This window comes from Myotis daubentonii, chromosome 5 (genome assembly GCF_963259705.1).
Source record: "Myotis daubentonii chromosome 5, mMyoDau2.1, whole genome shotgun sequence".
Lineage (NCBI taxonomy): Eukaryota > Metazoa > Chordata > Mammalia > Chiroptera > Vespertilionidae > Myotis > Myotis daubentonii.
Window position 1 is genome coordinate 107334135 of NC_081844.1, and position 13916 is coordinate 107348050.

Genomic DNA, 13916 nt, shown 5'->3' on the forward strand with positions numbered 1-13916 from the left:
GCGGCTACATCTTTCTGTGCAGAAACCAAGAAACCAAGTGCAACGAGTTTCCTGGGACGGGCGGATTCTGTCAGGTCCGCCGCGGGCGATGAGAAACGACGAGGCCAGCGTCGCGTCCGACTCTCAGTCTACGCGTTATGAAACGAAGGCACTTCCGGCGGAACCGAGACTAGAGGTGGGAGCCTCGAGTCTAATCCAGGCTTAGCAGTGACCACATCAACCACATTTATGAGATAATGAATGAAAAGGCTATTGAAACCAGGAAGCACCACACAAAGAAAGAGATGATTATATATGTAACCCGGATCAAAAGCACGCCTCTCTCCTCTCTCCTCTCTCCCCCTCTCTCCTCCTGCCTCCCCATGGACGAGTGGCATGGACACTGCAGACGAGCTTGACCTGAGTCAGCAATGAGTTCAAATCTTCCCAGCTGCACAGCCTTGACCAAGTGGCCTCCCCTCTGGCCTCAGACGAGACCCCTGCTTCACGGAGCAATGACACAGGCTGCCCACGTTCACCACCTGCTCGAGCCACGCCCTGGTCCACTGCTCTGTGCATCTTGCCAACACCAGGAGCAACAGCCCCTTCGTCCTCCAACTTGTCCCCGAGGGGGCAAGGCCCAGAGGCGTCAAGCACCTGGCCCCAGGGCACAGCACTCCTGTTAGGGGATGGAACTCACACTCATCCCCGCCTCCGTCTATCAGACCCTGGGCTTGGAACTCAACCTCCGACAGTGGGTCCTAGGAAGACTCGGTGATTAAATACGAGACGGGATGAGGGGCTGCGGCATTTTCCGCTCCTGCCGGCCACCCCGCGACGGCCCGCCCCCTCTGCGCGGCCCGCACTGCTGCCTCCTCAGTCCGCTCTCCGCCGGCCCACTCTTGCATCTAGGGGGAGCCTTCGTGCGATCTGGCTTGGATTTGCTGGGGCAGACCTCTCTGCTCGGTACATCTGTTTCCAGGCATGTATTCCTAATAAATGCGCGGTGATTAGGGAACTAAAATGTGCCCGAGTTCCACCCTCTGGAAACCGACCCAGTCCACCGCCGCCACCGCCCACAGGGGACCCCGCGTCAAAGGGGGAAGACGCAGACATCCAGGCACCGAGCCTCGGCCAAGCCTCCTCCCTCGTGATCCAGGCTCTTCACTGCTAACCGTTCCCCCTCTGACGGTCAGGCCCACGACATCAGCCACCTGGAGCTGTGCGGACAAAGGTGCCAGCCAGTGGCCCGTGCACGCACCCCGGGAAGGCTCCCCGAAGGTACCGGGGGCCCGGGACGGGCGAGTTAGACCTCCCCTGATGGCGACTTCCTCACTGGGTGCACATTACTTACGCAATTTTGGTTGCTGTGTAAAAAGGAAGGTAGAGTTATGCTACAATTTCATAATGTGCATGCCTCGTAAACCCGGAGAAACGTGCACTGTCCCTGAATTACGGGGAAAGTTCACTCGTTGCTATTTGCCAAGTGCTTACTCTCTGATGATAACCCTGTCCGTGGGTTGGGCCTGTGCTCTGCACCAGGCACGGGGTGAGGATGGCAAGCTGGAAGGTGGGTATTACCTGTGTCTGCCAGCAGCCCTGGGAAGAGGCTGAGGTGGGGTCTGAGCTCAAGAATGGCTCCTGCACCGATTTCTTGTCTCAGAGCAGCATGCTGGTATTTTATTTTATTTGTTGATGTATCTTTAGTGATTTCAGAGAGGAAGGGAGAGAGAGAAACATCAGTGATGTGAGAGAATCATTGATCGGCTGCCTCCTGCCCACCTCCCACTGGGAATCGAGCCCCGACCACCTGGTTCATAGGTCCACCCTCCACCACTGAGCCACGCCTGCCAGGCTGCAGGCTGATGTAGAGATGGGGCGATGGCCACACTTGACCTGTGATGGTGGTGGTGGCGCTGACGCCCGCATGCGCTGTGTCCTCCCAGCCTGGCCTGGAGGGGGGCGGGGGGGGGGGTGCGGTCTCTGTCTCCCTGATCCAACCTCAGAAGCTGACATGAGGAGGCTCCGCGGTGCGCCCAGAAAATCCCCTGCGAGGCCGAGAACCCAGGCCCTTTGCCGCTGCTCTCCCTCCGTGCCGAGTGCACTGCCTGTGGGTGGTCAAATGCATCGACATCTGAGGGGGGAACAGAAGAGGCCAAGCAGGACCCCGCGTGCCCGGGACGGTGGCCTCGCCACAGAAGCGCCCGTCGGCTGACCCCCTGCAAAGGGCGACTGACTTCAGGGAGGCCGGTCACCTGATCGTGAACTGCTCAGCCTGCCCGGCAGGTAGAAGTCAAAACATAGTTAAAGTTTAGTGGACTTAATCTAGTTAATAATAAAAACAATAATGGCTCAATTAATAGCAATCCTGGGCACTTTTATGGATGCTTTCATCTGAGAATCAAAGTGTCTGGGAGAGGAGGCATCGCCAGGCTGATCTCACAGATGCGGAAATGCGACATTAGAAGCGAGATGACTCGCCAAGGTCGGGCCTGAGTCAGCACCCAGGTCTGGGGAAGGCCTGGCTCCCAGCGCTCTCCCTCCCTCCGTCTCTGTGCCTGGCACTTAGGCAGATCTGTCATCTGAGAATCTCAAATTAATCTCCCAACAATTATCACCATTCAGCGGTGGCCAACAAGAAATCTCCACCCGCTTGCCAAGCCATGGAGGCCCATCCGGTGCCGCCTCCCCTGGGCGGGCAGGGAGGGTTCAGCACCCACAGCTCCAAGCGGGGCCGGGGGTCGGGGTCCCGGGGCCGGGGTCCCGGGTCTCAGCATTAGGGGGGCTGGGACCCCACAACCAAGAGACCAGAAGTGAGCAAGGCAGGCCCAGGATCTGAAGTCGTTTCCTGGGTAATGATTCTGATGGTCACCTTGGTGATGCACGCAGAGGGGGAAACATAGATTTCTAGGTCTGATACGCCTGGATCGGAATCTTGACTCTGCCCCTTTTAAGCTGTGTGCCCTTGGGTAGATTGCTTGGCCTCTCTGAGCCTCAACGTCTTCATATGTAAAATCAGTATGGCTGTATCCCAGGGGCCCCAGCCGCTGCACATGCTCTTAGTTTCTGTAATGAAAACACTGTAAATTAGCATTTTGCATGGACGGTCCTTAACAGATTGCTCACTGCTGTGTACAAGACGCCACCTGGACCTGCCGTGCAGAGAGAGAAGCAGGCTGGGAGCCATGTCGGGACTTGTCCGGGTGCACAGAGCCGGGAAGCGGCTAGCAGGGATGTGCGCTCCCTCCAGCCTGTCCGACCCCGGCTCGTGTTCCTTAATCGGGAACTTGAAGTCTTTCCATCAAGTGCGTTTTTCACCGATTGGAGGGTGAGGAGCATATGCTGCCACATCCGTCAGGGAACGTGACGGGGAAATGGCTACCCTCACCTGGGCCCCTGAGGATCCATGAGAGCCCAAGGGGTGGGCAAGGTGAGGTGCGGTGCCAGGCCAGCTGCTGCCCGGTTCCTGGGACCTGGACTGCGGGTGCCGTTACACAGACAGGGCCCCTTCAGTAAAGGACACTGCAGTCAGGGTGGGCAGGGCCCTGCAGGCCATCCCCCCTCCCCCTCCGCCCTCTCTCATGGATCTCCGCTGGGCTCCCAGGGCCCGTCAGGTGGAAAGGCAGAGGCAGAGCCCGTCCTCCAGGCCAGCCTCCTGGGCAGAGCAGAGGAGCGGAGGGTGGGTGTGGGTGGCCAACGGGAGGACCAGTCTTCCTTCAATGATGAGCAATCTCAGGGGTGAGCCGGCCTCCCCCAGTGCCGAGACGGGGGTGGGGGAGAGAATGGGGGGTAAAGTCCCGGCCGCTGCCCTAACCTTTGCTGAGAGTCCTTGAAAGATTTCTTATCATGTCGGTAGGCAGGAGAGCATCCCTCGGAACTGGCTAGAGAGAGACATCAGCCCATTTTACAGATGAAAAAGTCAAGGTCCAAGGAGGAAAAGCACAAACTCTACGAGGAACATCCTCAGATAAAGAAGATGGTGCATTAATTGCTCAATCTGGCCTCTGGCTGGCGTCTCCATTCATTCATTCATTCATTCATTCATTCAGTAATGATCTAATTGTTTATAGAGCAGCTACCACATCCCAGCTGGTCTATTGGACGGAAAGCAGGGGCCATGATGTCTTCCCCCTTCCACGCTCCCATTATAAATATTGACAACCCCTAACATTCATTCAGCGCTTGCTGTCTGCCTGGGACTGCACAGAGCCCGGCCCCTGCCTGCATTATCTCATTTAATCCCACAATAACTCTCACGGGAGGTATAATTGTTCTTGTCTCCACTTTACAAACAGAAAATTGGGGCTTAGGGTGATTAGATGACGTGTCCACAGGCAGCCAGCGGGCAAGGTGGCGCTGAGCTCACAAGGGGCCTTTCTGAGTCCAGAAGCTGCGGGCACACAGCGGCCAGCAGGGCAGGTACCGCCCCCTGACCTGCTCCCTTTTATTTTTCATGAAGCCAGCATGCAACACCTGAGAGATGTGAGTTTTAAAAATCCTGACTTCCTTGCCTTTTCTTTGAAGGGGCGAGGAGATCGGGCTGCACGAGGCCTGCCTTTCTTCCATCACAGCTGTCCCCTGTGCTCACAGACACCCTGCCTGTGGCCAGCAAGGGGGTGGGGGGGGGGGGTGGGGGCAGTGGTCCTTCCTGGTCTGCCTCTTTCTTCCACAGCAAAAGGCAGCATCAGGATTGGGGATGCGTGACCCCAGGATGGGGGCCGGAGCTTCCGCCCGGGAGAGGTCACTTGTCCCTGCCGCTTGGCCAAGCCCGTGGGAAACCCACAGACACAGCAGGGCCGGGTGGTAAACAGCCAAGAACGAACCTTCCCACAGCGCCAGGAAAATGCCGCCCCCCCCCCCCCCACCCAGCCCCGTCTCTCAGAGCAGCCCGTGGCAACCCCACAGCAGGCAGATAAAACACTTTCGACAAGATCACCTTTTATCTTCCCTCCGTGGGCCAAGGGAATAAAACACGGCTGCCAAACACAAATTAACGTGTAATGATTTTCCGTGCCGAATCATTTTCTTTCATGTGTCGGAGCATGCTGAGCAAATAGCACCACACCTCGGACTTCGTTGTGGTAACAGGGCTCCGAGCCACAAGAAAGTCTTTCTCTAATGCCTTCTTCGGCGCCGGCTTTCAACTTGAAGCAACTGGTCCCCCCACCCCCTCCTTCTTTGAAGGAAAAGAGACACAGATTGGGGGAGGTGTCCAGATTGCTGCCACCACTATCATGGCTGCTTGGTTGGGGTGGGGGGGAGGGAGAGGGGGAAGGTACCCACCCCCCAAATATAAACACCCCTTTGACAGGTGACTTAATGGGCTAATGACTGTTCTTTACTCTTGTTCACCTGGGGACTAATGATTTGCTTAGTCAGTGTGAGACCCCTACCTGCGTACTGACGCTATACTGGGAGCCATGGCGACTGTTCCGCTGCTCAGCTGGTGCTAAGTCTGAGTCCTAGCATGCTTGGCGGGGAAGGGAGGAGGGCGGGGTCCCAGGCCTCCCTCGGAGGCCCAGCGGTGGCGCCTTCTGAGCCTCGAAGCCTGTGCTGGGAGCTTTTTGAGCCTGTCTTTCTTCCTTCTGCCTCAGAGACACCAGCGACCTCCCAGCCACGCAATGATGGTTTGCAGCTCCTCACCTGCCTCTTGTCATGGGGCGGGGTGGGGGGGTGGGGAGGGTCGGGGGGGCAGCGTCCACAGACACCTGTGGGACCCAAAGTCTTGCCGTGGACCTGTCACCTCTGGTCCCTCAGCCGCGGGCAGGACAGTGCCACTGAACAGGGGTCCCACCAGCTCTTCCTGAGCCTTCTCCAGGGGCTGAGGGAGGACGGTGAGGTGATGACACTTTGCTTTTCTTTAACTTACATGTGAATGTGGGTTCTGCTAAAAGCCTTGACAGCTGTGTATCTTTCCGTTCTAGTGTTCTTCCATACGGTGTGCCCAGCCCACGATAAGCAGAATGAACACAGCTGCGCACGGCAGGTGCTCCGCAGTGTGATAAGTGGAGGAGTAAAATTTGCATAAATAAATATCTTTTAAAAGTTTTTCCTGAGGAGGAGTGGCTGGAGGTAAGGATAACTCTTTTTGCATTCAGTCACGCAGGCATGCATGCATACAATTATTCACGATGTTGAATGCCCACTTCAGAAACTGGAGAAACAAACAAGAAAAAGGCTCAAACCCTGCTCTCGAGAAAAGTCCAGAAGAGGTGAGCACAGGCGGGAAGTGTCAGGGGTTAGGGCCGCTAGAGAGAGAATGACATCGGCTGGAGTGGCACAGAGGAGTGCCCCCCTGGGGTCCGCTGGCCAGTGCCCGTGACCAGGTCCCTGCGGGCAGTTCTGACGCGGTATCTTCAGTGACTTTAATGATTAAAAGTAAAAACAAGGATGACGGTGGACCCCCCACCTTGCTTATCACTGATGTGAGTGACTCCTTTGCTAAACTGGATACTAGCTTTCAAATACTGGAAGGCTATTTCTTCAGTATTGGGGGACCATTCGCAAAGGAATGGCTACAGACGGGACACACTTGCAACTTTATGCTGTGTTGTTGATTTTTCATCCACCACTTTCTTAAGTCCGGACAATCAGCACGACAACAAACTAAGCCCTGATTGGCGCTGTCCGCCAATTTCCATGGTGTACATACGCCAACATGGTCGATTTCGAAGTTCCCAAGGTGACCTCACTGAGCAATACGCAGCAGCACACCATTATATAGGATTTCCACCCAACAGATGCAAGCGGCGTAAATAATGGTAACAGCACAGATAGTAGTAAAATGTAATAAACTAATTAGGAAGGGATGAGTTTTGAGTATTTACGACCTTTGTTTTTCATCTAATTTATTTAATTATGTGTTTATAATTTAATCTTTAATAATTGCAGTGTTTAACAACCAGCTTGCAAAATTCCTGACAATTTAATAATTGACTCCCAGGCCGGTAAGGGCAGGCCCCAGCACATTCCTGTGCTGAACCCAACATGAGAGGTCAAGGAGGGCTTCCCAGAAGAGGAGGCTCCTGTGCCCAGGAGAAGCACCCTGGTGTAGAGAAGACACTGGGCTCCAAAGTCCAACTTTGATGGTTTCCAGTCCCAGGTCTGCCTCCTCCTGGCTCCGCGTGTGACCTTTTGCTAATTTCTTCTTTATTCTGTACCTCAGTGTCCTGTTTCTTAACGTGGGGATGACAGTGCCGACCTCACGGGGTTGTTTCGTAGGTGAAGTGTCTGGCCTCTAGGAGGTGATCTCACATGCTAACTCTTATTGAAAGACAGGTGGGGCTCGGCCAGTGTGGCTCAGTGGTTGAGCACTGACCTGTGAACCAGGAGGTCACGGTTCGATTCCTCATCAGGGCACATGCCCAGGTTTCGGGCTCAATAACAGTAGGGGGCGGGCAGGAGGCAGCCAGGCAATGATTCTCTCTCACCATTGATGTTTCTATCGCTCTCCTCCTCTCTGAAATCAATACAAATATTCCTTTTTTAAAAAAAGAAAGAAGCCAGGGAGAGATGGGGCGGCCTGAGGAACATTCCAGACAGAGAGCGAAGGAGCAGGGGCAGAGTGGGGTGCTGGGGGCTTGCCGGAAGGACCCACTGCTCCCCAGATCACACAGGGTGACTGTGACCAGGAAAGGAACCGCAGTGTGTGAGTGCTCGGCGCAGACACGAAGAATTGGTTCTTTATCACCGTTGTCAGATTGCCAGGCCCTGCCCGGTCCCCCGTGAAGGTCTGCTCACTGCAGGGCTGCGTCAGGCAACCATGCGACGCTCCGCCCCATCCCACCCCCACCCCCACCCCTGCTGGTGCACAGGTAGGATGGTCCCCATAAAGGCCCAGGCTCAGGCTGCAGGGCCTTTCCGGGTGGAGACCTGGGGGCCCAAAGGGCCAGCACCTGGGGGGTCTGTGAGTCCCTTCGAAAGACTAAGCCGCCGCGTGTCCCCTCGGCCCACACGAGCTGCTGTCAGGGCCCAGCGCGGGCCCTGGGGTGCGGATGCTGCCACCTTGCTCCACCGGCGGCCCCGAGACCCGGTGGCACCACCTTCCTCCCGCCCCCCCACCCCACCCCCACCCCCACCGCTGCATAGACATGGGGCTCATCTCCAAAGGTGGACACAAACCAAAGGCAACGGAGATTCCGGGCGATTCTCTGGATAATTCCGGATCCTGACTGCTGGTGCCGAGGAAACAGAAAGCGCCGGTGTGCTCAGCGGGAAATAACCAGCCGCCTGTTTAAGGAAGCTCTTCGGGCTCCCCCGGTTCCCTGGCCTGACCAGACCCAGCCAGGAACCTGCCGTTGCTTTTTTAATTAAACGCCTACTGTGCGCCAGGGCCTTTCACAGGTTCGTCCCAGACGACCACCCACAGCGGGAGAGATTCCTGGAGATAAGCCTGGGCCGGGGAGACACTGCGGTTGTTGTCTGATGGAGCCGAGGATGACTCGGAGGGGCTGGTTATTAGCCGCTTCAGAGATAAGGAAAGCGAGAGGCAGAGGGGTGACTCATGGTAACCCTGGTTACTGCTGAGCGTCCGCACTGGGAGGGAGTGTGCCCGCATTCCCCATTCCACGCTGCTGAGTGGGGAGGCGGCGCCTTAGCATCACCTCATCCTCAGGTGAAGACTGACGCTCAGACGCGTCTTGGTGCGAAGTGATGGGACCAGGCTCCCAGCTCCTGGCTCCCAGCTGGCGAGGGGCCCGGGAGGTGCGGGCGGGTTTGCAAGCCGCTGGTGCGTCTCCGAGGGGTGGGGAGGCTGTGTCACTGCCATGCCCCCACCACTGCCATCTTCTCTTGCCTCCTGTGGAGACTCTCCGCCTGGGGGTGGAAGAGCGTGACCTGGCCAACGTGAGCGCCGTGTGGGGTCAGGTTCACCCCTGCTTCTGAGTCCACTTGAGCCAGTTCTCATTCATTCACAGACTTCAGTGCAGACAATTAGAGGGGACAAACCCATGCTGTGCCTTCACTGCCCCCGGGAGACGCGGGGGGTGGGGCAGAGGGCTTGTGCCCAGGCAGGGCTGGGAGGGGGGGCTGTGGGGCCCTGGCACCAAGGTTTTGCTCTGCCTCCGGGTGACCGGCCAGGCTGGGAGCCACCCAGCCTCGAGGAGCCGCCGGCGTGGCTGTTTCTCCTGCAGCTGCTGGGCCCAGGCTTCCTAACGCATCTCCTCTCAGCTTCTGGTCTTTTCTTTTTGAGATAAGCTCTGTGGCGAAAGGGCTGTGATCGATAAAAGCTCCAGGAACTGTCAACTAGGAAGTAAGAACCCCCGCCCCCAGATTTACGGCTTACAACCAGCAGAGACCAGCTCCATCCAACATGGCGACTAATTTCACCTAAAGGCAACCCCCTCCTGAACGCTCCTGGTACGGCATCAGCATGCCAAGCCACACCCGGGGACAGGATGGGAAAGGGGGAGCCGCGTGAGGGCACAAAGCGACTCAGGAGCCCCCCGAGGATGCCCGCCCTGTCCCGGGAAGATCCTGAGCATCCCTCCCTCTCCCCAGATCAAATGCACCTCCATAAAGGAAGCAACTCCCGCTAAAGGGGGGCTGCTCCGTCTGTGGGGTAGCCCCCCACTGCTCCTCCAACAGACACTTCCCCTTTAAACTCTGTGCCGGCTCCCGTCTGACCTCTTTCCTGCGTGAGGCCGAGAGCCCGCAATGGGTGGCGGGTCCGCGAGTCCCTGGACCTGCATCATCCCCACCCCGTTCACGCCCACTGACGGGAGCTTCTCCAGCCCCAGCCCCGAGGAACCAAGCAGGGAGGATGAGAGGGGACAGGGCTAGAGGACATGGGAGACCCGGGACCAAATCTATGCTCCATGGTCAATGCTACTGGGAGAAAGGGTCCCCGTTCTTCCCTGCTGGCCTCAGTGGAACCTGTTTTCATAAGGAAAATGTGGCCAAGAATGGCTGGTGGGCTCCTCATCTCTGAGGAGGGAGAGGGGTGCTGAACGTGGAGTCACGTGGGATCCCGGCTCCCCTACCTGTGGCTGTGTGACCTCAGGCAAGTGTCTTCACCTCACTGAGCCCTGGCAGCCTCCTCTGTGAAACAGGAGAATACAGACTGGAGCCGGTTCAATCTTCCCTGAGCTTCTCAGGGCTCTGCTGGGGAAGCCGCTATCATGCCCATTTCACAGATGAGAAAACTGAGGCACAGAGAGGTTACAGAGCTTGGCCTAAGTCATAGAAGTAGAAACCATAGTCAGGATTCAAACCCAGGCCCTCTGCCCCCAGGTACTCACATCCTTCCCCCCCGTTACCCCCCCTCCCCTCCCCCGCCCCGCTTCTCGTGATTGAATGTGGATGTGATGACTTTTGCGTAGTGTCCCTCTGCCTCTGAGAATCTTAGAGGTAGGAGGTCTGAGAGACAGCTGGCCCTTCCGCGTGACAAAACAGAGAGGAGCATCACTCCCCTGCCCCATCCCCCGCCCCGTTATATCCGCAACACTTTTCCATTGTAAAACATTTTCAAAGTAGAGTTAAGCCAAAATAAGAAATATCAGCCGTGAGTAATCCCACCCACTCCAAGGTAACAACTCTTAACTCCTGTGAGCTTTCTTCCAGACATCTTTGTATGTATATAAATATATGCTTTTAAATATCCAACGAAAAATATACTGAGTGATACATAAGCTTTTGTTTTGATTTCGGGTCCTGAGGTGGAACCAGCTTTGTGAATTTATGTGAGTACAGATGTACACTGTGAAAACCATGTCGCTGATGCAGGAAATGATAAAGCACAAAGTAACAGACCCCCAGCCCCAGCAGCCTGCGCGGTCCGGTTCCCCCGGTAACGCGTGCTTTCCTCAGCCTCCCTCCAAGCCGGACCGTGTATATACACAACACTTTTTTTTTTTGTACAAGTGGGACTACATTTGCAGTTTTTTTGCATAGTTATTTTTTCTGTAATATTATATGGTGGGCATTTTCCCATGTCAATAAATACAGCCTACGGTACGGTTTTCCACGACCACACGATATTTCATGTTCCGCACGTGCCGTAAGCCGTTGTGTAAGCGTTCTCCCATTCTTGGTCATTCGGATTGTTTCTAACGTTTTCTTTTTACAAACAGTGCCGCGGCGAAGAGCCATATGGCCGCGCGCTGAGCGTGCTTGGTCTTTGCCTGAGAATGAATTCTCAGGGCCAGCGCTGCCGCGTGGAAAGGCGTGTTCACGTTAGAGAGGCCTGGGCTGGCGTGGGAGCCCTGTCCCTGGACATTGAAGCGGAGACTTCCAGGAGCGGCTGTGCGGGGGGGTCCGCAGGCCAGCGCCTCCTGCACAGGGTGGAGGCCGACAGTTCGCGCTCATTTCGGCCCTGACGAGGGAGGGAATGGGGTTTCCCAGCGGGACCTGGTCTCCTCCTGGTTCTGATGTGCCCGTCCTGCATGTTCACCTCGCAGCTCGGGGGCCAAAGCTTCAAGCTCTCGCCCCCACGTGCATCGACCCCCATCACCTCGTCACTCTGAGATCCTGGCTCCCAGAAACTGAGTCCCACCCTCATGTCACCCTGGCACAGCATTGCAAACCCAGCATTTCCTCCATCCCTGCAGAATTTTCCAGGGGATGCTTACGAGGAATAATGTTCAACCCTCCCCCCCACTCCCCCCACCACCGCCGCCATTCGTCACCTCCACACCCGAGTCCGCCTTCGGCACAGTTCTGCTCCCACGGCGAGGCGTCTGTCTCTGCCGGGTACCACGCAAGGCACCCAATTCGCTGCCTCCAATCTCTCCCGCTTAGGTTCCTCCAGGAACTCCAATTTGTTCTCGAACATTCCCCTAGATTCCAACCCAAACACGATGCCAAGGCATTTCCTGCAGCGCTCTCCAAGAGAAAGATTTTGTTGAATAAACTTTTCTACATTTGCCTTACACATCTCCATTTTATTCCTAACAAATCTATGGGACGGTCTAAATTTTTTAATAGTTTGCTCACTTGTGCCCATCCACCTAAGGAATGTCCCTAGAAATTCCAACACTAATTTGGTATTCAAACTGCCTCTCCCAACCACCGTGAGCACAGCGGTCACGTGTGTGCTTTGATTCGGGTCCTGAAATCATACTTAACGCACATCATACAAACAAGAGGAAATAAAGCAAGATTTTGGGAACTTCAGCTCTTTCCTCAACTCTCTGCCTTGTATTGTGATTATCTCTTTACCTTTGGATCTCCACACTCCTCTTCAATTGGGTTGTACATTTTTTAAAAATGGTTTCAGAGAGGAAGAGAGAGAGAGAGAGAGAAAGAGAAAGACACCTCAATGAAAGAGACACATTGATCAGCTGCCTCCTGCACACTCTCTCCTGGGGCTCAAGCCCACTACCCGGGCATGTGCCCTGGGACGAGGCTCAATCCACTGAGCCACCCCATCTGGGCGGGTTGTAAGGTTTTTTATAGCAAAGGCAAAATGACTCGATTTTGGACCCTCATCCCCACGCCCCGGCCCCCAGCGGAGTGCCGGAGACAGGTGCCTGCAATGAGAACGCCTCCGCATTTCATCGACTGCGGCGTCTCGTCTCAGGCGGGTCCCTTGAACATCAGCGTTGCCATTCACGTTCACGAAGTGGCGTAGGCTGCGCCAGCAGGAGCTGGACAGGTGTTGGCTTTTCCATCTCAGAAAGCGGTGCCTTACTGGTGCATGCACGGAATACACAACGACGGGGCCCAGGGAAGGCCGTGGGCTGCTACTCCACGCAAGGCGCTCCTCCCAGATGGTCCACACGGGGACCAGCTCCCACCCCTCAGCCCCTGGGTCTCCTGCCGTAACCAGGCTGGACTTGCAGTTACAGCCGGCGGCTGTTTCCCAGCTATGAGCCCAAGGCGGCCGAGAAGGCAACAATCGCGAGCTTAATCAGAGCCCCTCTCCTGGGCCTATGGGGGCCCTACTCTCCCAACCCTTCCTCCAAAATTCTTCCATTTTACATAGCATTTTAGCTCCTTTTTTACCCTTAAAATCTTCATTTCGCAGGGAAAGGGCTTTATAAAGCCTTATATAAAACGCTACATGAGATGAGGCCTAGCCCATGCCAGGGAAATAACTCTTTGACCATCAGAAATGATAAACTCTCCTTCGGCTGCAGAAGCTCTGTGGCCCCTGCATCTATGGCCTGGCAGCCCTGTGCATGGTTATTCTTCTGGTCCTTACAACAACTCCATGAGGTAGGAGCATAAGGCCCACTTCAAAGACCTGCAAACTGAGGCTCAGGGAGAGAAAGTGACCTGAAGCCTTGGGACCAACTTCTAGCCCCGGACAGGCCAGGACACGCGCGTTAACACCAACTCGTTATCACTCTCCCAACCGGAATTGTCATCTCCGGGGATATGACCATGAACAGCATTGAAGTCACTGTCAAGTTCATAAAGTGCATTGGATTCCATCACCCCCTTGCTCTGAAGTCACGTTTCCCAGTTTTTACTAAAGAAAACCCAACACAATTCTTTGGCTTTATATCGAACGACCGACCTCTAAAACTGGCTCCTATCTCTCATTCAAACATTCCCCCCCCCCCGAGGATTCCTTTAAACAAAATCTTTATTCTAGTCAAACTGACATGTTAAGGATTTCCCAAGCCTATCTTGCCTTCCACCCCAGGGCCTTTGCACGTGCCGTTCCCTCCTCTCTCACTCCCTGCCTCCACTCCTCCTCTCCTTCTGGCCTCTTCACCTGAGAAACAAACTCATAAGGAGATTCTAAATTCAGAGGGTGTGCTACTGGGGCTGGGGCTGGAGGGCGTATGGCTGTCCCAGTGGCGGGTGATAAATAAACGTAAAAATAATGGTCCTGCCTTCTCGCTCCTGTTCTGTGCCCATCACAGTCTGATCATGGACATCCAATCACCTAGTGCACGTCTCCTCTACTAATATCTTTTCTGAGTACAATTTTGTCAGTAAGTATCACCTTGAAACATGATAAAAGAGGCCATTTTGGAGACGATGCTTGG